Source organism: Schistocerca nitens, chromosome 3, assembly GCF_023898315.1.
Source record: "Schistocerca nitens isolate TAMUIC-IGC-003100 chromosome 3, iqSchNite1.1, whole genome shotgun sequence".
Taxonomy (NCBI): domain Eukaryota; kingdom Metazoa; phylum Arthropoda; class Insecta; order Orthoptera; family Acrididae; genus Schistocerca; species Schistocerca nitens.
Window position 1 is genome coordinate 661,062,080 of NC_064616.1, and position 25,763 is coordinate 661,087,842.

At 40.3% G+C, this 25,763-nt stretch overlaps 1 protein-coding gene across 5 annotated transcripts in view; it reads left to right on the forward strand.

Moving 5' to 3' along the window:
- Positions 1 to 25,763, forward strand: part of LOC126248622 (protein O-linked-mannose beta-1,2-N-acetylglucosaminyltransferase 1-like) — a 2,277,756-nt gene that overhangs the window by 350,190 nt on the left and 1,901,803 nt on the right. The window contains exon 3 of one of the 5 annotated variants that reach the window (XM_049949790.1): positions 6,259 to 6,375. The exons of the other annotated variants lie outside the window; for them this stretch is intronic. The gene's annotated coding sequence lies outside the window, so the exon portion shown is untranslated. The remainder of the gene's footprint in view (positions 1 to 6,258; positions 6,376 to 25,763) is intronic. 5 annotated transcript variants of the gene reach the window in all.

The following is a 25,763-nucleotide window of genomic DNA, read 5'->3' on the forward strand; positions in this document are numbered from 1 at the left end:
TTTTCTTCTGATTTCGTTACAGAATTTTTCTGCTCCATAAAATAAATCAGAAAAAAAGGTCACACATGCTGGCCCCTACCACGGTTAGAATTGACGACTCCTTGCACCGTTGAAACACGAGACACGGGCGGTACCACGGGGCTACGGACAGACTGCTGGTGCCCCCCCCCCCCACTCTAATCATGGTATTGGAAGCTCAGCCTCATAACGGAGGAGGAGGAGATTAGTGTTTAACGTCCCGTCGACAACGAGGTCATTAGAGACGGAGTGCAAGCTCGGGTTAGTGAAGGACGGGGAAGGAAATCGGCCGTGCCCTTTGAAAGGAACCATCCCGGCATTTGCCTGAAACGATTTAGGGAAATCACGGAAAACCTAAATCAGGATGGGCGGAGACGGGATTGAACCGTCGTCCTCCCGAATGCGAGTCCAGTGTGCTAACCACTGCGTCACCTCGCTCGGTCCAGCCTCATAACGCATCGTGAAAGATAATAAAAGTTATCACTTATGTGAAGAATAGCCTATCTTTAGCCAAAAAATTGATTTTTCTGTCTCAGTGTGTTAGTTTAGATGAGGATTATATAGCACGAGTCATTCAAATGGAAAGGGAATATCAAGTGAATTTAGCGAGTCAATTCTGTACCATACGCGGAAGTGATTGCACTGCCACAGTGTTGCCAAATGTTTGTGTCGATGTTGCCAGTTCTCAGCTGTGCTAGGAACAGCTCTTTAGCGTTATAGGAGGAGAATCCCGTGCTCGTGTCGTAGGAGGATTCGGAGTGGTGGCGCGGGGTTTGGTTAATATACAGCGTTTTCTCCTACCAGTTGTGTCAAACATTCAGATGTGTAATCTCCCATCACGATTACAGTTTCCCCACAAAATATATACGAATAAAACACTTACCTTGTTAGTTTGTGACAAAAGATTATTTCAGTACAATAAAAAGTCTTTGGAAATCAACTTTGCTCACCTGTCACGAAAAGTAAGATAACAAACACTTTGCACCTCGAAATCGATTGCATCTATGTGCAGTCTTGTGATTATACAAGTAGAATTTCATGAATTGCACGAGAATGTAGAAAAATGTTGGTGTGAATGGAAGCTGTAAGAAAAACAGTTAACTAATTACTCTGTACCACATAATAAGCAATTCATTTGAAAATTGAGAAGAGAAGAAACTGAAAATATGCCCGTTAAGACAGAAACTAAATGGCAGATGCGGGCACTGTGCAAATCTGCTCTTTTTCTTCTTCAGATCTATACAAATAATGTATACTAACCAGCGTATTCATTGCTTTCGTAATGTTTCCCTCTTGTTTAGTCCTCTAATGATGAACTGCATCCACACCCATGAGTCTGATTGTTTCTTTGTATCCTTCCATCTACTATCTCTGTGTGTTATTGTACGGTGTTCAAGAAGCAAAATGTTATGCCTGCTCCCACGAGGTAATAAAACGACGTCGCAAGAAGGCTAACGAATTATAATCAAAATACAGTGAGACGCCAGTTTGTCTGTCGTCATGGTGTAAGTCGACAGAAGTAGTTGGGTGTTATTGCCTGCATCACCAGCATCACGTTGTCGTATTCTGTTAGTGAGATTTTCATATTACCCTGAACACAAGACGCCGAGATAAATGTGTATATTCTCCATGACGTAACGTCCCACATTCCATTCATCCTGATCAATTCTTTACGTGCATCGGCGGCAATGAGTGATAGGAAAGCTGTTGTGAGGTGACGAATAACAATAATAATGGTAGTGATAACAAATAAATAATCAAGGATGTTTACTGCATTACAGACGATTAACAAAATAACCAAGAAAAGCTGAGTGTATAATTGGCGCACTGCGTAGGTGTTCTTACCACTTTGCTACTGAATTCTGTTCTGGTTGTTTGCACAGCGAAAAGAAAGAACCCTGTAGCCATACATATCTGTAGTACAACGAGATATTACCAATCAACTATCCTTGCTTTACATCACGAGACGAACGTGGCGTCACTGAGCTGATATTCGAAATACATTTCTGTTTTCTCTCTCTGTCTCTCTCTCTCTTTTTATTTTTCTTTCTATTTTTTGAGGAAAGCTTCGAGAAGCGTGAATAATAAGCAAGTAGGCATATAACCTGTTTACAGTTATTTTCATCGGGATATGTAATGCAAAAATACAACTTTCAAGTGTATTATTGCGTAATTACAGTTATTGACAGTCTATTCGTGAGCTTGCTCGCATTCAGTGGGGTGAAACCTATCACAGAAGCAAGAAAAACACAAATATTTCTTGCACCTTGCGCAACACACAAACGAAATCTCGCTGCACTGTCGTGCTGTCCGATATATTGCACGGAAAACATATCTGATTCATGTTGCTAAATACAGCTCTATCAGATATCAATTTGGATGCGTACCAAGTGTATAAAAGTATATCTTGAAATACGCAGAAAGGCACATAGAGGTATTCAACTGAAACATAGCCATGACCAAGATTGTAACTGGGGTCGACAGCATCGTCGTCTACCACCCTTACAACTCGAACGGTGACAGTGCTCGGCTGGTTACTTGCGTTTACTGGTATCAAAGCTACAGAATAAAAACACAAAAATGTTAATAACCCAAAGATCATTAATTTTGGAACCCATAGAAAGTAAAGCAGTCATCAGTCGGAAGAGTGCTTTGAACACCACAGTGCTTTAATAGGCACAGTCTTGTTGGAGGTGATATGCCGCTGCTTTCCTCCAACCTTTGAGTTGACTTACCTGCCCAGTGAATAGGGGAACCTACAAATTAACGTGGCTTTCGAACCGCAGTACAACTCGGCATTTTTCACATCAACAAACACTGCCCGAGGGGAAATAAGTGTAAAATGGCACATAAAAATCGTGGGACTGACGAGGGATCGAACCTGAGACTTTCGTATCCGTAGCCCTCCTCTTTATCACCTTGCCACAATGCAGCCAACACTGTGGTTTCCGCTTGGCATTAAAATTAGGATCTCTCGTTTGTGCCTGCATTGGCACTTGCGTATCCCTTAGGAGACCTTACCTTTGGGATTACCCTCGTATACGTGTGTGTAAACGCCTTCCAATGCCAACTCAAGAAAGACAAGGATACACAGTCTAGCTTCAATATTACAAGTACGCCTCAGTTTGTGGATGAACGCAGACTTAGGTTGATAATCATTTTGAATATTTAGCAGTACTGTACCCACTAGTGTTAAATTCGTTTTCAACCAATGATTCCCACAGCTACAGGAACACTACTTCTGATACCTCTTAGACAAAATACTTACGCAGTGCTATTAGACGAAAAGATCAACCTGACACAAACTGCGGGAAGTTTGTTTTACAACCTTCGTACCTGGATAAAGAGCTTTTCCTACTTGAGATATCTGTGAACGTTGCTGCATGAGACGACTTAAGAAGAAACTTAATTCCTTCAGCTACGCCAATGTTTAAAGAAATCGTCTTAACGGCACTAAATCGTGGTTTGTGAATCGTTTACCGGCCAAACTCTGCCGCATTTCGCTGGTTGGAAGAGAAAAAGCTTACTGACAAATTTCACAAAAGGAAAAGGGGGACGAAATGTCTCCCACTGGAAGGTCATGTTGTTTTATTTAAATGATTACAAAATCAGGTAAAATGAACCGTGAGGTTGTCAGTATCATGGTGCACCGGCCAGGGCCTGTAATGATAAAGGGCCACTTTGGGTCAGGCATATTGTATACAGAAGTGGAAGTGAGAGCACCACTAAACTCTACAATCCGTATGCATTGCATACACACAGAAATTACTGTTACAGTGTACTTATGGAGCACAATGTGTGAATTGCATATTTTCCGGTGAGAAAGAGCACTGGAAAACAGTCTTCGATATATTAGGTTACTTAAACTGGTGTCCCGCTGAGCTAGAATTTATGGTCAGCGACTAAGTGTAAGGACAATGAGTCGGATGCGGTTTTTTCAACTGTGAAATACTTTCCTACATTATAGAAGCGAATATTAATTTTGAACTAATATTGCGAAAATTTCGGACTTGGGTAGCTTAGAATGAAAATCTTTCTGTTTATTGCAAAGGAAAACAATTTATTTTCTAAAACATTCTCTGTCATACACAGCTTGAAACAAGTTACTTCCACCAATTCATATGGAATAACTGACAGCAACGTATATCGGAACGCAGTAAGATCCCTTGGCTTTCGGTTTGGCAGTATTCGGCAGCCATTTCTAGGCGCAAGTAAATGATGAAAGGCAGCGCGTTTTTGTTATCAAGCAACGTCTTCATCAATCACTTTAGTTTTAATGTGATCTACGAGTAGTTGCTGGTATTCAATATTAACATGAAAAGGGTTCCGTAGACAGGGAAAGAACCTGTTCTTGGACAACTACTTCTATAATGACCAAAAGGCTTTAAATGATCTTCAAGCACATGTGTTCCAGCAGCGGCATGAAGAAAACGGTAGGAATAATCGAATTATCCGGTAACTTCACACTTCACAGTGGATTTTCTCAAACTAAGAAATTTCCTAAATTAGTGAAAATTTCAAAATGGCTTCACATCGAGGCTATGATGCCTAGAAGAGTCTTTACATCCTGCTGACATGAGAACAGCATAATCTCCACGTCAGAAGCTTGCTTCTACTTAACCATTTAATAGACTCGCATTTTTTCCACCGTGCCTAATTTTGTAAGCTAAGCACATCATCCGTTACAGCACACTCCTGGGGCTGGGAAATGTGGCCACAATGGTCTGGTGGAACGAACTATCACAGGTGCAATGCGTGGGTTCAGGCATTTATTTTTAAGAGGCACAAACAGATTTACTTTACCTCTGGTAACCTCAAGAGAAAGATGTTATAATCCAGAATCCGCATTAAACATCACGTTCCTTCATTCCCAACTGGGCAGAGCCAGTTTACGTCGGGAAATGACATAGGTGGAGGTCATGGTAAACAGAAATACTGTCGCCAGTAAACTTACATTAGAAAATTTTATTTTATTTGATGAACCGATAGCCATTTAAAGGAACAGGGCTCTCATTTTACTTGCACTTGATTGAACTAGAGACGCTGAAAAATTTGGTACTGGACTGTGATTCGAATTCGTATCTCCTCTTTCGAGGATCTGAATCTCTCGTAACAGTAGTTCAATCATTTCGTTCCTTTTCCCGAGACTGCAGTCTTCGCTAGGTCTCCTCCAAAAGTAAGTATGTGGGTCCGAATCCTGATCCAGTACAAAAATATTCGTAATTGCATTTCAAGCCCTATCACGTGCACACCGGACTGCAACTGAAAATTAACGTGAATTTTTAATGTCTGTTCATGTGTTGCCAACAATTTCTGGTCAAACACGCACACATCTTACTGTTGGTGAGTAAGCAGTTTAAACTTAAGCTATATTCGTGGACGATAAAGAAGAACGATAGGAGTGCGGTTCGATTGTCGCTCAGGCACAAAAATTTGTATCCTTATTTTAGATTCAAACACCTAGCAGCTGGTAAGAAAAACCGATACGTAACATTTGATTTTACTTAGTTAACAATACGATTACGTGTTGGGTTCGTATCTCCGTCACAGAACTTCGTATCATGCGTTTCATCTTTAAATGCATACACACTTTGTTACTTCTGAATTGAGGTATATCAGACATCATTCGTGGTTAGTTAACAGGGATGAAAGGGTCTTGATAGCATTCCTGGTTTATTACCAAAACTGTCGTCTTTTATTATCAGGTTTAGATTTGGTTACTGATATTGGCGAAAATTTCGGTAATTCATGACTCTTCACGGCTAGTCAGCAACATGATATGATTAGATTAGATTAGATTAATGCTTGTTCCATAGATCATGAATACGACATTTCATAATGATGTGGAACGTGTCATTTTAATGAAAGATTTCTTTACATACCAGTATTCAATTTCTTTACAACAATTTTTTACCCTCTCTCTCATTCTTTTTTATACTTATCTCTCTCTCTCTCTCTCTCTCTCTCTCACACACACACACACACACACACACACACACACACACACATTCTCTTTTTATTTTCATTTGTTTGTTGTGCTCGACTATCGGCGAGGCACGAAAACGTCCGTGAATTAGTTTCTTAGTTTTGAGTACAGTACGAAAGAAATATAAAAACAACTATGAGTGTTACTGATTTATGATGCTTAGTTAGCAGTCAGTTCTGAGTATTATTAGTAACTACGCTCCAGTCCCTAAACCTAGTTACAGAATTGCGAATCAGACGCATTACGTATTCCAGGCCGTGGCAGCCGCGTCTTTGAGACGGCAGCAATGGTCACTCCCCAGCCTGCTGTAGAATCACATCGGTTCGTCTTTTCCTGCTGGTACTGTAAGTGAGATTTGGCAACAAGGCAAGGTATGTTTGGCAACACTGTGATCGACGAGTTACTTCCTGGTGTGTACGGAATTAAGCCTCAAAGTTCACTTGATTTTTCCTGTCATTTCCATTGAATAATCTGAGTTATTATCGCTTGAGGTGTAACAGAAGATTGCAAATTTACGGTTTTCAGCCCAGGAAAGTAGTTGCACGTGGAAATCACAACTAATCTCGTCCTTTAAATAGCGGTCTACGAGTTCTGGTCACTACTGGCCTTGCAAGAGGAAGACGTAACACATACCTCTTCGCTAGTTCTGTGGTAACGTGCTGACCTGTGGAAAATCGACTGTTATGGTTCGCGGTTCCACTGTCAGTGACTGCAACGTTTTTATCCCTTCTGTGAAAAAGCTACAAGCAGTCAGATCAACCGTCGATAAGCAAATCGCAAGAAAATACTTTCAGCTCATAGCGCAATAGTGAAAAACTTACAGTGCTTCACAACAGGTAACGCCTCTTTCAGCTGCTGACAAGCAAATTTTGGGTTTCTAGAAATACATAACTTTATTTATCAAATGCCACATTTGCATACCTGTTGAGTATGACGCAGCATACCAATTAAACACAAAACCAATCGAAATCTAACTGAATAGTATTTTACTATTCGTGCCGATAGGGCTGGCTCTGAGCACTATGGGACTTAACTTCTAAGGTCATCAGTCCCCTAGAACCTAGAACTACTTTAACCTAACTAACCTAAGGATATCACACACAACCATGCCCGAGGCAGGATTCGAACCTGAGACCGTAGCAGTCGCGCGGTTCCGAACTGCGCGCCTAGAACCGCTAGACCACCGCGGCCGGCTGCCGATAGGGGCACGCTTGTGTACAGATTCTCAGTTTTATTAAAACAGACTTTCGTCGTAAGGTTATCGTGGGTAGTTTCATTTCATTTCTTGTAATACAGTGCACAATTTTCGTAAGCTTTCTGTTAGTGTTGTTAAAACAATACTAAACATGAGAGAGAGATTAATCATTAACGATATATGCGAATTCTCTGATGTTATGTATAACAGTCCGACAATGCACATGCAGTTTATTGGTTACATGCACGTAGAAAACTAGTTCTGAGTTAAAGCTGTCAAACAAAGTTTGAAGAAGAATAAAATGCCTCTACCAGACGACAGCTAATGTAGAAAATACTGTTCTGACTATTTTGGCACGATGCGCTCTCCCCATCCGTAATACAAAAGCTACGAGATGCATCTGCTGCCTGGCCGTCTATTAAACCTGAAAAGAACAAAATGTCGCAGAAATTAGCCCTTTTTCCACATGCGACTGTTTTGGGATGAGAAGTGAAGGGAATTATGGTCAAAGTTCCATTAAATTGATAACTTCTGCAGACAGCAGAATATTTATTTCTAATGACGAAACAAACGCCATGTAGGGTCACAGGACACTTATTCCATCTTTTATTTGAGCTTCTGTATGCCGATGAAATTGGTTCTGAACTGGGAATGCAACTCAGACCGCCCTTAACGCGGAATTTGATCCCTTCGTGACAATACAGTTCGACTACAATTTGTTGTTTGTTCAAAACTGTAGATTCCTCAACATCTCCACATATTGCACGTGAATGGGTTTGAATCCTGGCCCGGCACAAAGGTTTTCATTGTGAATTATCAAGCTCTAGCGTGAGAACACCTATCAGCTGGTGGATAATAATTTTGATTTTTTACATTTTCATTCGTTGTCGACACTAACGATATCTGACGTTTTTGACTCCCAGTGAGACATATAACTATTTGCGAGATCACTGTATGTTCAAGGATGTTATTCCGAGCTGCTGGTGAAGAAAAATTCGGTAGCTGACGCCTGTTTGTCTGTAGTCAACAACGATATGTGTGGGGTTCGATTCCCTGTCAGCACTGAACTCTTCGTCATATTATTTCTAGTTCAAACATGCTCACATGTCGCTGCTGGTGTAACAAACCCATATTTAACGTTCGTTTTCTCTAGAATATAACAGCGATAGGTGCCGGGTTGGAGTCCTGAGAAGGAAAAAATTAATGTTTCGTCCCGTCATTTCAGTTAAAACATCTAGCTACTGCCGAGAAAATCCGATATGTCACAGTCGATAACAATCCGACTAGGTTCTGGGTTCGAATCCTGTCCAACACAAAGCTTTACCTAACGGCATTTCAAGTAAGTTACTTGTGAAGAAGCAATATTTAACATCTCTCGTAGTTCGTTAACAGGGACAGTAGATGCCGGGTAGGAATTCGCGTCCGTTAAAAATGTTTACGTTATGTAATTTAAAGTTGATATTTGCTAACTGATACTGTCTAAAATCGAGGTATATCACTCTCTGTATGACTAGTCAGCAATGACTATTAGTTTCCGTCAGTCACGAAATCTTAGAGTGCATGACCTGGGTTTGAATCCATATGCAGAACGAGACGGTTCATCGTGTCATTTGACGTTCATACATATTCTCAACTAGCTGCTCGTGAATAACTTAAATTTTTAGTGTCATTTTGTGTTAAATAACAAGTACGGTATGTTACTTTGAAGAGGAAATCATGAATACGACGAACTTACTACGTGCATTACCTATCTGACGTAACAATGAGAGTGGTAATATTTCAGGTATGTCATTTATTGCAATAAATGTGAGCTTACAAGCCGTAAGGACAGTCTTATCTGTGATAAGGTGTTCCCAGATATATCTAGTATGGTGTTATTACTTTACATCTTGAGTTATTGCGATACAGAGCAGTGTTTTCTAGTGGTGACTTGTTGGAACCGTCTTCAATAGTCAAACGACTGTACCAAGGAGCGATTAGAGGACCTGCTAGACAGCTGCGTTATGCGGGTTGCATGCGAATCAGGCGAAATGCAATTCAGGTCGTTCGGATACTTTTGAGCATGACTGTACCTCAGTGTACCGTTCTCTGAAGGGCAACGTTATTAATTACATAACACAACATTGACGTTGACGCTCCCAGCGCTTAGTGCAGGTACTCGGGGTAATGGAACACATCCACGTGCTGACGTTGACAGAGGATAAATGTAAACGTAAGTAGAATGCTCACCCGCCATTGCGTCAACCATCGTCAGTTGAAAAGTTGTGTGAGTAGAACGTACACCAACGAAGAGAAAGTAGAAATGCTACCCATCTATGGGGAATGTAAGTTAGCAGAACAGTAATTGCAATAATGTTTTCTTAAGTAGGAGTAAATTTAGTACAGTAGTTTAGTCCTTTTAAATTCAGTTGTGTAGAGTAGACATACAGTAAAGGCTGTCCTTCGTACAAACTGCATCGACACAATGTTTCTTTTACAGTTGTTGTTATTGAAGGTAGGCGAAATGCCAGCCAGGCGGCGGAACTGTACAGGAGTGATATCCTGACAAGAATCCACCTTCCCGACGGGTGTTTTCTCGTCTTGTTGCGACGATTCAAGAAACGGGAAGTTTCAACCCACGACAACTCAATTGTCGTAGCACTCGCGCAGACGAAGCTTTCGAAGTTACTGCTCTCGCTTCCATTGCTATGAATCGACATGAGAGCACACGACAGCTTGGCATTCCTAAAAACAGTGTACATCGTATTCTTACACGTCACCTGTTCCATCCATACCATATAAACCTACATCAAGAATTGCATGTGAATGATTTCCAGAATCGTGTACAGTTCTGTCAGTGGGCACAGCAGCAAACCCACGCCAACCCGAACTTCTCCAATGTTCTATTTACCGATGAATGTTCCTTCTCAAACAAAGGACAGGTAAATACAAGGAACATGCATTATTGGTCCAGTGACAACCTATGATGATGTTTTAGACAGGTGGAACATCAGCTTCAATGGAGAGTTAACGTCTGGTGTGGGATGCTTAGTACTACAGTTATTGGCTCTTATTTCATCAACGGTGGTCTAAACGGCACAGCATATGCCAGCTTCCTCAGACGAATTCTTCCTCCTCTTCTGGATGATGTGCCGCTAAGAACCAGAATGCTTATGTGGTATCAACACGATGGATGTCCAGCACATAATGCCTTGCGTGCACGTCGTGTTCTGAACCGAAGGTATCCTGTCAGATGGATTGGTCGAGGAGGAACAGTTACTTGGGCTGCTAGGTCACCTAATCTAAATCCCCTGGACTTTTTTCTTTGGGGATGCATCGCTCAGTCACCTTCTCCAAGTCCTTTACAGTAGCGGGAACCCGACTCTGGAATAACCTCCCTCGTTATGTTAGAGAACTTAAAAACATGACCAGCTTCAAAAAACAGTTAATGACGTATCTACTTAAGCAACAGTAATGCCTTCCTCTGTACATGAGTGCACTTCACCTCATTACTTCCCTCTTTCCCCCTCCTCAAATCTCCCTTACCCAAAACTCGCTATACTAGTAAACATCTACTTTACACAGCAAGATATCAATGTACATCTGCACAAACCTTCATTACTATTGCCAATCTTTCTCATGTTTGTCATTATTATTTGATTTTTTTTACTGTTATTATTATTGCTTTCACCATAATCTGTATGTGTAGCACCTGATGTAAAAATACTGCCAGCATTTGCTTTATTAGGTCTTAGTCATGTTTATCATTATTATTTGATTTTTTGTTTTACTGTTATTATTATTGCTTTTATCATAATCTGTATGTATAGCACCTGTTGTAAAAATACTTCCGCATTTACTTTATTAGGTCTTAGTCACTAGTCTTTATTCATATTGTCACTAGAGTAAGCTAATTTTCTCATTTAAACAATGTTCATGATATAACTCTGATGTGTGAAATGCTGCATGTGTGGAACACTGGTCCGATGTAAGAGATGGTCTGATGGCCCTAATCTGATCAGGTTAAATAAATAAATAAATAAAATAAAATAAATAAAGACGTTGTCTATCGCGATATTCCAACAACTCCAGTGGACATGCAGGAACGTATCGTACTAGCTTGTAATTCTCTTCAGCAGGCAACACTGGAAGCAGTAAATAATTCTTTCATTCGACGCGTGCACCAGCGTATCGGTGTCCAGGGTCACCACTTTGAGCACCTTTGAATGTTCTGCTCCTGGGCAATGGTACAGGAGAGTCAAAGTCAATTTTGTGTTATGTTTTTACTTGGTTTTCATTTGTTTTCTGAGAAATCCAGCAAGTAGACGAGTTTGTGATCTCGGGCTCAAAGTCAGTGTTGTGCTATGTAATTAACAACGTTGTATTTCAGTGAATGGTACACTGAGATACACATTTGAACAGGTGTTTAAGAGAGGAAATGATTACCGAGTAAAAAATACAGGTTTCCATTTAAAAAGTCATACCGCTGTTCATATCTTTGTAAAAATCAAAGCTACAACGAAGGCAATCATGCTGACTGATGTCCCCCTGACGACTAAAGAACGTTTGTTTGAAACATTTTGTAATTTGCATTTGGACAAACAGTTATTTAGGTTGGTCAAGATAAATGGGACACCCTGTATTGTTTAACTTTACAGACCGTCGCAAATTGTGATTACAGTTGGAAATATATTACAGAGATCTGGAACTTGTGTATGTAGTGCATGACAGACAAAGTCTTTGACAAAATGGTGAAGGAAAATCTGTACTTATTGGTAGAGATAGGCTGGCGTTTCTGTTACATAGCCCGTCTGTCCAAAACGTTTAAAGACTGGATTAATAAAAAATGGAGATAATTGAAGATGGTGGTTGTAATGCTTCAGGTATTCTGCATAGTCTCCCTCCATTGAGTACAACCCACAGTACGTTCATCCAACCATGTGAAACACTTAAAAGGGTTCTTCTTTCGGTTGTGTTAAACTCGCCCTTCACAGTCGTACTTTCTTCGACCCTGAAGAACCGTCAGAGACCGATTCTGCTTTGTATTCTAGATTGGATTTAAAAGTCTATCTCTCTCTCTGCCTGTATTCACATCAGAGAACGATTATTGGCTGTAATCGATTGCCTGACGCTAATATGTTGTGACCATAAACTGGAAGTAAAGAAATAAAGTAACTATAGCACTATAAAAAAAGTGTGTTTTCCGTTTAATTTTCATGGAGGGAAAATATTTTCAATGAAAAGAACTTTAACAGAATCTGTAATTTCAAACTATTCGCTGTAGTTATTTATTTGCTTATTTAATTCAAGGATCATCTCACAATAATACCATAAAAATCAAGAGCTCAAAATATAGATATGCACTGAATACTTGCGCTCTGTAAGGATGCTCTGTAACGTTAGAACAGGTGGTCAGTAGGGCTGTAAATGCCAAAGCTAATGTAAAATAGGTGTATATTAAGAAGAGTTTTCTGCGATACGAGGTACGAAAAATCCTGACTAGTAATCAACTGAAAAATGTTCGTTGTCCAATCGACTTGCTCTTCTTCCTATCTCAGGACTCCATTACATATAAAGAATGCTGGAGGAAATGTACAGTCCAATCTCTCCGCTTCCAACTGTAAGACGTGGAAGTTCTGTAACGGTATACGCTGTAATGTCGTTATTGTTAATCGATACAGTTGTTACGCTGAAAGGAATGGAGACTGGCAAGGTCTGTGATATAATGAAAGCTGAATGGTGCAGTCATCGTTTCGTGCAGAGGACTACGACTCCCAATATTTTGATGTCACCACTTACACGCTTGAAAATGTACATGTTTACTTTCCCGGTCTTGAAAATGAAATAACATGTCTTCTCTGGCATCGACAACTGGAGTATTTTCGTCTCCTTATGGAATGTGTTGGAAAACCAGTTACGTGGCTGTTACCTTCCTCCAGCGTTTCTCATGGAATGCGTCACTTTCTTTGTGATGAATAACAAAAATTACCGTTTACCATCAGTTAGGATGTATATGCATCGAGCCTTAGGGAATATTCGAGGGGACTTGGTGCCAGACGAGGGATGCCCTAAATGTCATATGGGGCTATATTTTCTCAAAACCTGTAAATGAACAAGGCTCCGAGGGTCAATGTCGAAAGTGCACGTGAATGTGAATAGTGGATGTGCTGATTGTTCTTGCGCACGTTTCTCTCTCTCTCTCTCTCTCTCTCTCTCTTTCTCTTTGTTCCCTAACCCATGCTTTCCCTCTTTCCCTCTTCAGTTATATAGAGGGTGGTCGGAAACAGTCTGAAAAGCTTGTAAGGGTGTTGCAGGGTAGTGGTGAGAAATACCTGTTAAGAAAAATGTTCGACACGTTGCGCCGATTCCAAGTTCATTTCGACTGAAGTTAGCCAATCAGGTTATGGCGCACACAGATGCAAGTGGCCCGCCCCATACCCTTAATGTTAATTGTTCTCATGGTGTAGATGATAGCGCACGAAGGTACTCAGCTACTAGCTGGGGTTCGATCCTTACTACCGTCCCATGTCCTAATTCTGTACCACTCTTTTGTTCGGTTTTAGGAAACCAGATGAAGAACACATTTGGTTACACTGTCTCTGGAGGACCGCTTGAATTTACGAGAGCAATGGCCTGGCTGTCTAAGCTAATTAAAACGGAAATGGTGCAGTTTTGGAATTTTTTTCTTAACGATTACAAGGGGTGCTCAATAAGTAATGCAGCACTTTTTTTGTCTGTCAGTTTAAGTAGAAAAAATGTGGAATCGTTTGTGAGACATCGTGGAATATTCCCGCTTCAGGCTCTACAGTTTTATTAAGTTCCGATAGATGGCGGCGCTATGGCTTCAAAATGGCGTTTTAACGGAGATGCGTTCGAAGCAGAGAGATGTCATTCAGGATACTCATAGTCGCCTGCAGTATGTCTACGGAGACCTGGCAGTGAACAAAAGCACAGGGAGTCGTTGAGCGAGGCGTCTGTCATCTTAGCAACAAGGTCGCTCTAACCTGTCCGATCTCCACCCTATAGCCCTGATCTCGCACCATTAGGTTTCCATCTGTTTAGCCCAATGAAGGATGCACTTCACGGGAAACCGTAAATGGTTTATGGGAACCTTAATGATGCAGCAAGACGCCGGCTCTGACGTAGTCCAGTATGGAGTGGTACCGTGTGGGCATTCAGGTCCTGCCAGTAAGGTGGTGTAATGCTGTCGCAGTGAACGGAGACTATGTTCAAACTTAGGGTTTTCTGGCCAAAAGAGTGGGGAATACCGTGATATACTGGAATCGTGGATAAAACCAACCTGCTTTCAGGAAGAAATATGAGTTGCATTAATTATTGAATGCTACTCGTATTTCTCAATACAACCTGCCCTGCAACACCATTACAATCTTTTCAGACTGTTTCTGACCACCCTGTATATCACGGCTTCATTTCATATATTCAGTTTCACTTGATAGTGCTGGTACAGAAATGGATGGTGGAGATTAAAATGCTAAATTTTGTCTTCGGGAACTGCTGCCCCACTGCAGTTCCTACCTTCGACAGTCTCACTGGTGCGAAAATGACAGGTGTAAATATTCAGTTTAGTTCTCACTTTAATCGCTCGATAGCGAAGCGGATAGAATATCCTGCAAGATTGAACTTAAGTTATGTGGAAGAACTGTTGCTATCATGGGAACAAATTACAATATTTCGAAAGAACCACAAAGCGACCCATGTGATTAGTAAATTCTTCAGATCATTCCTATCTACAAGGAGGATCATGGGATATGTACCCAGCACTATAGACTTACCCTACGGAAGCCAAATTATGATGGAATTATGGTATAGCTTTTTATATTCACAAGATCCAGTAGGCGGTGTAGTAGTGTGTTTTCTTTCCTTCTGGAAATTATTTCATGTAGTTCGACGTAGATAGTATTTCAACCATTACTAGATTGATATGAACAAACAGAAGTGAGTACATCGTTCTTAAATAGGGTGATGTTGTCAGAAAGGAAAACAACGTCTGGCGTACTTGGAGGATGTGTGACAGTGGCGTTACTGCTGTGCTATGATTTGCTGGGAGACTGCTCCAAACGCAGATCGTCTTCAAATTGTTTGCGGCTAACAGTTAATTCTTGACCCTGCATAAAGGTAAGACTATTACTATTTGTTTTCTCGTTATACATGTCCACTACCAGGAACAGTTTATGATTCAAATCATGTTTAGAAAGTACGTTTTTTTTTTAGAAAATTTTCAACACACTGCAGTAAAAACAATAGCCTGAAGTAAGCAGTTTTTCATTCGATCCGTGATAGTACAGCTCTTCCAGCAGTAAACAGAGCTGCGCATCTGTTAATACTACATTTATTTCACAGAGTACAACACTACTTTTTAGTGGGCCGTCTCTGAACAGTGCTAAAGTCACTAGTTATGAAAATCGAGATCTGTGGTTTTTGAACGATGAGACTGTGTTTGCAGTAATGCATACTTTAAGTTTATATTTCTTTTTTGTAATTTTCACATAGGTTCAGCCTCTACTCTTGGTGAATACCACGCAAGATTTGCTTTTCCATTTTTCTCTCTGATTGATAGTAAACACAAACAATGATGTAATTATCGGGAGGGAACCGGCAGAGGGGCGCCATAGTCGGCCTTCGGCCAAGCGAAAACGTGATTAGCGTGTAGCGTTTCTCTGAAGCGTCGGCTGCGGTCACTGGCCGCATGTTTCAATGGCTTTCTGCTGATGGGATTCTCTTTTGCATGCGAGTGGGGCTTCAATTTGAATTAATTCCAGGTCGTAGATCAAGAAACAACAAAAATCAATAAAACGTTGTTGTGTCAGTGGGCAAAGCTTTGCGCTCGTCGGCTCACTGTATCACGCCACCGTTGAATCTGTATCGATGTTTATCATAAATCTACCGGTCGATTCCGTTTTTGCGTTGTTCCTTCAAACTTTCTTTTACAGAAATACGATTAATTTCCGATAAAATTTGATACTTCCAAGCCTTTCGGGCATCAATGGCACCGAATTCAAAGTTATATGGCTATGATATCTGCCTGTGCTTGTGTCGTTATACATGAATACAGAATGAAAGAAATTGAAATGATGAGATCTGTCGCTACCAGAGATTATCGAATAGCTCAACGGGCCCGCGAAATTTAACTTTGCTGGCAGACGGGGATAAGCGTAATCACCAATGTTGGATGCTCTCCCTACGAGCCAATACGGAGAAGTTTGGAACTTAACCTAGGATTCTGATGCGTAATCTACGCATCAAGAGCATCACATTACCTATTGGCCAAATACTGACGATGAAACCTTTTGCAACTACCATGCATGAAACCTTCAGCTGAGTCCCACTGCACTAACTTGCAGCACGGACTTCGGCTACGGAGGCGATTACAGGAACAGAACGAACCGAATAACATTTGTAGAAAGAACACATTATATCAATGCCGAAAACTTTACGGAGAGTCTTTTGCACATCTGTCACATATTTTTTTGCAGGAAGGTATAAACACCTCTGAACGGCACCTTCAACTTCAACTCTATTGTTTTATACAGCTTTGAGGTAGATCCTCCTGCAACTGAGCAGTGATAAATAAAAAAAAATTGTTATGATTTCCACAAAAGTATATGTACAGAACTTTACACAGAAGATACTGGAGATGCTTCTTACTAGCTTGTAATGATCTGTTAAAATAGCTGGTAATAAATCAGTTAGTAGAATTTTATAACAACTTAATAGAACATCAAATACAAACATAATGCAGAGAGATTCCCGGCGGGGTCAGGGATTTTCTCTGCCTCGTGATGACTGGGTGTTGTGTGATGTCCTTAGGTTAGTTAGGTTTAAGTAGTTCTAAGTTCTAGGGGACTGATGACCATAGATGTTAAGTCCCATAGTGCTCAGAGCCATTTGAACCATAATGCAGAGAATATCTTCTCGTCGAACTACACATGAATGGAAAAATTGCTGTACTGCTATTAACGCCTTTGTTGTTTCGTTCTCAAATGAAACAGGAGCAATACAGCTATACCGTTTGCAGCGTCTCATAACAACCATAGCGAAATACAGGATTGTAAACCACTAGTGTACAGTGACTTAACACAACGGATGATACCGAACTGCTGCTATTGTAATGTATCAGCAGGCTGTCGATACTCGATTGCAAGAGTCTCCGACAAAATACGCTGGAAATAAAATCCCGTTGGGTTCATGTATAATCCTCAGTATCATTCACGTTATTCGTAAGTTATTACAAAATAAATTCTTTGCTACGTTCATCGAAATAGTGTTTCACCTGACCGTATTTTCAATCAACATTTCTTATCTTTAATTTTGTGAACATTCTCTCTTACAATTTCAATAACCCCATTTAAATGATATGTTCACATCCCATTTATACTTATTAAAAAACTCGTTATAATTATGTAAACTCCTTACGTAAAATCTCTTGCGTATCGTAATCCTGAAATTGATTCTCAGATGGCTGAAAATTGTTTCTGTGCAGTTGACAACAATAAGAATTCATAACATAAGCACAGAAACAGAATTATTACACGCACTGAGAAATAAGTAGGAATGTAAGAAAAATCGTTACGGTTTTGTGTTCATTAAGAACGGGTTAAAGACCGAAGACCCTAGGTACACGCTGAGAAGGAAGCAAGTTGAACCATAAATACAATTTTTTCTATTTCTTAAATTGCTATAGGTCTGCAGTGTCAAATTTTCCAGTGTGATACGCAGCTGCACATCGCCATTTTTATGGTGTCACAAAAGGGTTTTCCAAGCATACCTGTTTGAAACATCAGTATCAATTTTGCGCTTGGTAAGCCGAGATGACAGGAGGGGTTTTGAACACCGTGCTTCCCCCACAAGAGATAAAAAAGCCACGATGAGAATTGTCAAGGGCGAAGAACGTTATGTTCGCGTGATCCTACCTCTACAATTAAAGTAAGAATGCAAATCTTAACTATTCTCTATTTGTATAAGACTTTTTTGATAAATAAATAGAGAGAAAAATACTAAAACCGCTTAAACTAAGTTTTAAACTTAGTTTTCACGTTTCATTTACATCTTTGGTAAGCGAGGCAGCCATTCTCACAATTTGCTCTACTGTGGAACCATGAAACAAGACTACTTGAATCGAATGAAAATTGCCTCGTACTGCGTGTGCTCAGTCGTTAAAATGTGTTCCACAAAAATTTCGTAATCAGGAACTTACGGGAGTATTTCTCCAAGCTTTCCGCCTTACGGTTTTGACGTTTTCCCCCGACGAGCGGCGATCAAATGCACGAATGGCGCTTTCGTAATTAGGGAACACGAAACGAAAGCGCGCCCCTTTTTTTCCTTCTTTTCTGGCTTGGGTCGTCCACCCGCCCTCTCCCTTTCTTACAGTGCTGTTTGTTAGATGTCCTGCCCGCTGTTAATAACTTGTCCTGCCCAACTTTTTCCACAAATGCTTTGCGAACAACTAGACGCCGAAAGTTCCCTCATTATGACCTTTTACACATAAACATCATTCATTTACTCCCGTTTCCCTTTTTCGCATGATACTGGATGTTGCTTTGGAACAATATTTATTTGCTCATATCACTTTAAAAGCAACATGCATTTGCTTTTTCCTTCTACACGTAAGCAGGTAATTCTGAAGTGGCTGTAGTGTGTGCTGCACACATGGTTCAATAGCGTTAGCGCTTATTATCGTGACTGCACATCCACTCCACTGCTGAAGGTCCGCCAAAGTCTCTGCAAGGGATGAATGAAGTGGTGCAATGGCAAGACAATAGACTCGTATCCCTGTTTGTCCATTCACATATACGTAAATCATCGATGATTTTCTTAAATGGCTTAAGACGAATGCCGGGATGATTCCTTTGAAAGGGACGCAAATAATAATCTTTCTTTCCAACGAATGAAATTTCGAACCAGTGAAAATTACTGTCCATTCTTGCTGACATCTGTATAAGCAAGTGCTCCACGTTAGGTCGCATGTCATTTATCATTTTGGTTACCGAGTGAAGTATAAGCCAATATTTCTCCTGCGGGGTCTGTTACGAGAACGCACGATATTAATTTTGAGTTTTGACTCCAACTGATGAACTTGCCTGTAAGTGCGCACGATAGTACTGTATCCATCCAACGTCGCGACAAGCTACTTAGATATCCACGCAAACGCTAAAGACTCAGATTTCCTGGGTGTGTGCATTACCTCCTCAACCGTTGTTGCTTTTTTATGCACGGACGCTATCTTTTAAGACAATACACAGTTTTTCATGCCTTCTTTCTGTGAATTTACATAATATCTTCCTAGCATGAAACCACAGTTCAAACTGGAGGATAACTGGCTAGTAGAGTTCTGGAGATGTCTTTCTCATTGCACAATAGCCCATAGGGATAAAAGAGGGAGTAACTCAAACTTCTATGCGTCGTTGTAATACTGAGCCTTGCGGTGGTTACTTTGAATAGTTGCTACAAGCATAAGTTTTGGCCACAAGGCGTTAGTTGTTGATTTAAATAAAAAATAGATATTGGTTTCCTACCGTTAGTTTCTTATCTCAAAGTATTTCGTTTTGCATTTTCTACCATCTATACGGTTTTGACTCTGAAAGATTTTAATTATCCTGCACATTTGGAAATTCGAGCAGCCCATATCGAAGCATTCGCAAGTCAAATTTAGACACTGCGCCAACTCATTCGGTCTTTCTTAATTTTGAGTTGTACTCGTTACGAGTACAGAAAAAGACAACAGAATTTTTGTAAAATCTTTCTCTAATTCTGCTCCTCAAACCTGAGGGACTAGTGCCCCAGACCGATTCCTCGCAAGACTATCCTTGTAAAATAATCTCCATCCTGAACATTTTCGTAAGAAACTGGTAACAGTTGGGCAGCTGCAGCCATATAAATGACTTATATGCGGTGCGTCATAAAAATATTCATAGGTCCGCATGCTGCTATGTATAAGAAGTCAAGAACCGTTTTTATCTTGCTGTACTTATTGTTCACATATTCAGGAAAATAATTTAACGAGACATTGAAGAACCTTGAGATCGGGACATGTTATTCTCACACAGATCAATCACGCGACACATTGCAGTCGTGACTAATATTAGCCAGCACCAGAAATGTACGTGAAACAGTCGTATAAGAATGTACAAAGCATAGGTTTCCTACAGTGGTAGTGCGTGAAGTCTTGTACAACTTGAAGTGGTATCTGTAAACGGAAATAGCAGTCCACGAATCAAGAAAAGAGTGCTGTTTACAATGCGGGCAAGTTGTGCAATCTTGGCCGGCCGGGATGGCAGAGTGGTTCTAGGCGCTACAGTCTGGAACCGCGCGACCGCGACCGCTACGGTCGCAGGTTCGAATCCTTCCTCGGGCATGGGTGTGTGTGATGTCCTTAGGTTAGTTAGGTTTAAGTAGTTCTAAGTTCTAGGGGACTGATGACCTCAGAAGTTAAGTCCCATAGTGCTCAGAGCTATTTGAACCATTTGTGCAATCTTACCGTTCTCTCTCTCTCTCTCGGCTTATGCAGGCGCACAGATATTTTCAAAATTTTCCTTCACATTTCTCGATTTTATGAAATTCGCTTAAATTGTCATTACATAGGAACAGGTAGGACCTAGTTGCACAATATGTAGGACATATTCCTCATTTATGACTGCTTAGCGTTTCAGTCCTGAAGGACGATTCAGTATTAGTTATCCGTTCCTTCCGTCGTCATTCGGATACGTGTGGAGGATGTGGAGTCAGCACAACGCTCTCCCGATCGTTTTAGTCTTCCCAGACCTTGAAACCTGTACTTCTTGCTCGAGTTGATCCACTGTTGACATGTATATTCTGAGTGCACCCCCTTCCAGTTCTTCCACCAAGAGAAAATCTCTGACAGTACTGGGAAAAGAACGCGGTAGCTCCACATACAGTACTCAGTTACAGAATCCGACCGGATTTAACAAGTTAATTTCACTTCATTTTGCTTCGCCAAATTTACGATGCACGTGACGAGCCCAATAGACGTTTATTTGATGCTTCAGCAGAATACTATTAAATTTTTCTCTCGCTTACCGATAGTGACTCCGTAATTCACATTTAAAATGAGCTGCCATTCGCAGAGGACCCAGCAGCCGTAACAGAGTGTGAATTTTATGGCTACGATATTAAGTGTTGCACTCACTGAAGAAGTGCGAGGCGTGCATGTGCGCTTGGGGCGAGAGGTGAGGGGGGAAAGGCGTGAGAGAGTAACTTGGAGGAGCATGCGAAGTCAGAAATATCCGTTCTTAAATGCTCTTAAGATGGCATATAACAACTGATTGTGATGATCGTCGTTTCTAAGAATATTTTTCAAACGTAGTTCGTATGTGTTTTAGAAACAGTTTGTCTCGAAGGATTTTTTGTGTGCTAGTTTTTGTTACATGCAAGAATACTCAGTGCGGGAAAGAAAATGAGGATAGGCAACTCATTAGACGTACCTCTTCTGTGGATTACACCAATCCGCCAAGTTAGTAAGTTTCATGCTCCATGTATCTTTTGGACGATAAATCATAATCGTGTGGAACGAGTCATTTTACATTCACATCACACATTAATTTGTCAGTATGACTACATGCTGAACATCTACGTTTTTTTTACATACAGATGAGAGTTAACAATTCCTACCCACCACCTTCTACTTACCGTACACATGGAGCTGCAAGGAAAAACTTTTTCAGTTTGTTTTCAAATTATACATTGTCGTCTGTCGGACATTTTATATCGCTGGGAAAGTGATAAAAATTTTTAGTTGTAGCATTGTGCACCACATTTTGTGCGAAAGGTAACGTTAATATAGAGTAAAGAATGTTATTTTTCCTTCTGGTATTGTAATTATGTACATAAATGTTGCTTCTGAATTAAAGTGGTTTATTTATAACAAACTTCGTGATGCAATAGATATACTGTGAAGACTTTCGTTCTTAAAGATGAGTTGCCCCAGAAAATTATTCCATATGACATTATTGAATGAAAATATGTAAAACATGTCAGCTTACTGATTTGTATCTCCCCAAATCGTTCGGTGATTCTAAGCGCAATTGTGGCTGAACTAGGTTGTTTTAGGAGTTCCAAAATGTGCTTTTTCCAGTTTAAATTCTCATCAATATGAAAACCAAAGAATTTTGAAGTTTTCTACCGTATTTGTTATTTCCCCGACATGTGTCACACTTATCGCTCGTGTGGTACCCATAGGTGCGCAGAATTGAATATGTTGTGCCTTTTTAAAACTCAGGGTGAAACCATTCGCAGAATACTAGTCAATGACACTTTTAAGAATACTGTTAACCATTTCTTATGTTTCTGTATGTATCCTTCAATTGGCTACAATGTTATTGTCATCTGCAAAAACAACTAATACTGCTTGTTGTATATAAGAAACAATAGTGGACCTAAGACTGAGCCTTAGGGAGCCCCCCCTCCCCCGTGCGTGAATTCTCCCCAGTCAGAACTACGTTCCGGACTACATTGGTTGAATTTTTAAGCACGACTCTCTGCATCCTTTTGGTGAGATATGACATTATCCATTCGTTGGCAAAATCATCACACATAAAAAAGTTCATCTAGGAGAATACCGTGGTTCACACAGTCAAATGCTTTAGATATGTCGCAAAAAATACCAACCACTGTTATTTTATTATTTACTGCTTGTGACATACGGTAAGTGAACATGTAAATGGCACTCTCAGTAGAGCAACTCTTCTAAAAACCGATACTGTGATTTGCTCAAGATATTATTGTTGCTAAGATGAGATTCCAACTGGTGCTATTTTATTATTTAATGCTTGTGAAATACGGCGAGTGAACATGTAAATGGCACTCTCGGTAGAGCAACTCTTCTGAAACGCAAACTGTGATTTGCTGAGGATGTTATTGTTGCTAAGATCAGATGCTATTTTAGAACACATTACCTTCTCAAAAATTTTGGAAAATGATGTCAGCGTTGAAACAGGTTGGTGGTTATTGATATCTCTCCTATCACCATTTTTATAGAGGTTTTTAACAATGGTTCATTATCTCTAGAAAAATACCATGAGTTAGAAGTGCATTACATAATTGAGATAAGACTGGGTTTATTACATGGGAGCAAAACTTACGTACTCTGTTTGAAAGTACATCAAATCCAGTTCAGCTTTTATTTTTGAGAGAATATATAATTTCCTTCACTTCAGAGGGAGTAGTTTGTGATATTTTCGTATAACTGAATTTAAAGGGAGTTGCTTTTTCAACATGCTGCTGTGATATTTGTTTTGAGTAGTTTGTCGCAATATTTTTACTCTATTTAGTAACGAATTATTAAACATATTTGCATCTGTGACTCATCATTTATAGAATTTCCATTAAATTCAACAGTAATGTTATTATGTTCTTTGGCCAATTCTCCCGTTTCTCGTTTCACTAAATTCGGTATAGCCTTAAGCCTGCTGTCGGAATTACGAATTTTTGACATAATGTGCATGTTCCTTGAATTGACATGTACATAGATGTGATTCAGTAATTGTAAATCATCAATATTTCAATCTATGTTTACAGGAATCTATATAATATGTACATTTTTTGACATGTCATAGCTTTATGCTTGTATGAGGAAGATAGTGACATTTCTAAACCAATACTAAGCTACTAAAGATGACAAATTAATTTGTCGAAACTGGTGAAGAGAAATCAAAATATATTTGCAACTAACGACTAAATTTTATACTTAAATATGTACTACAGTTGCTGAAAAGTAGCAGCTTGTGAATAAAATGAAAACTGCAAACCCAAAGAATGAGACATGTGATAACAGTGAAATTAATTCCACAGATCAGAGACGCCACGTGCGGCATTCAAAGCATCTAGACGTCGTAGCATAGATTAAAGAGGGACTGGAAATGATGCTGTGGAACACACTGCTACGAGGCTTGTAGGTGCGCCCAAAAACATCGACAGTGGTTTCAGGAGGACCAGAACGAACAAGTTGCCAATAGACCATATTCCAGTCATGTTCTATGGACGTGGTGTCATGTGAACGTACAGGCCAGGGGAACAATGGGACCTGCCGTTCTTCGAAGGAGGCTTGCACATTCCTCGCCACATGTGATCGGGCATTGTCCTGTTGAAATATGACTTTAAGAGCTGCCTGCGCGAGTGACAGTGACTCCAGCTTTAAAACCTCCCTGATGTACATGTCAAAGCCAATGGTGCCCCAACCCATTACACTTGACTATAGCCCGCTGTACCGCTCAATAATGTAGTCTGTCCGATCACGGTAGCGACAATCGCTATAAGACAAGCTGAAATGGCACTCGGCCGAAAACACTACATTTAGCCACTCAGCACGCCAGTGAAGGCGTTCAAATATGAAGTGTTTGTGGTTTCTGATCAATGGAAGCTGACGCAATGGCGCGTTTGCCAGCACTCCAGCCCTCAGCAGATAACGTCGAAACATCGACGTAAACATGTCCACACCCGGTGCTGTGCTCTCACTTCGACCCAACACTGTGGACAAAACTGTCGGTCATGAGTAAGTGGTCAAGATAGCGGTCATCCCGCTCCGTGGTCACACTGACAGGTCCAGTAACCGCTCGGCGCTATGCACAAACCTCTTATATCCACTGGTTCCACGCACGCATCACTGTCGTAACAGCGTGCCCTGTGCGAGCAGCAGTGTCACGGTACGACAAATCCGTTTCCCGTAGTCCGATCATTCTGCCCCGTCCGAACTCATTAAAATGCTGACATTGTGTCTTTTGACGTTAATTCGGCATACTGGAATTTGCTGGCACGTTTTCACTTGCTCTCTAACTACTGACCGTGACGTAACAGTGACCTGTGCGGTCACACAGAAGGGGTGGACGCCACTTCCCTCCATTTTTAATTACTTGTTATGGTTCCTTTGTTCTACTCATCCTCAGAGTTTGCAGTGATTCCGACGATTCCTTCTGGATGTTGCAATTTTCATCAACGGTAATATTGTTAATTAGTAACGCGAGCAGTGTCATTTCTCTGGTGTTGGAATAAATGACCCGTAATGGATATAATTAATTTATAATATTTCGTAAATTTGGTACCTCATGAATAATTGCTTAATTACGAGTTGCACGTTGCTACTTACCGCTGCGTAATTTAGATTTCGTGTAATACTGTTTCATTTTGGTACAATTCTCCTGATGCTGGCTGCATTTATTAGTAACATGATTTTAAATAATTTAATTTAAATACTCGCTAACAAATGTACAACATTTTTTTGTTCTAATGTCAGAACACAGGCTGTTAAACTACCATGAACTATATTCATATGCATCCCTTCTGAATACGCTTTCCAGTTTGTAGTAATCAAAAGTGTTTCATGTACAGTTAGCTTGCTCACAGCATCCTCGTACTGCTTGATCTGTGTTATAGTTGTCAGAAGTACCAAACAGTATTTCTTCTCAAGAGGTATTATAGTTTGGCTCTTTGGGAAGTCAGTAACTCTGTAGTATTAAAAAATAAAAATCACGGAGAGAGGATGGTAGATTCCAGCTACGAATTTTACATTCACACATCGAATATCTCCTTCCGATTCCAGGTTTAATTACAGAAGCT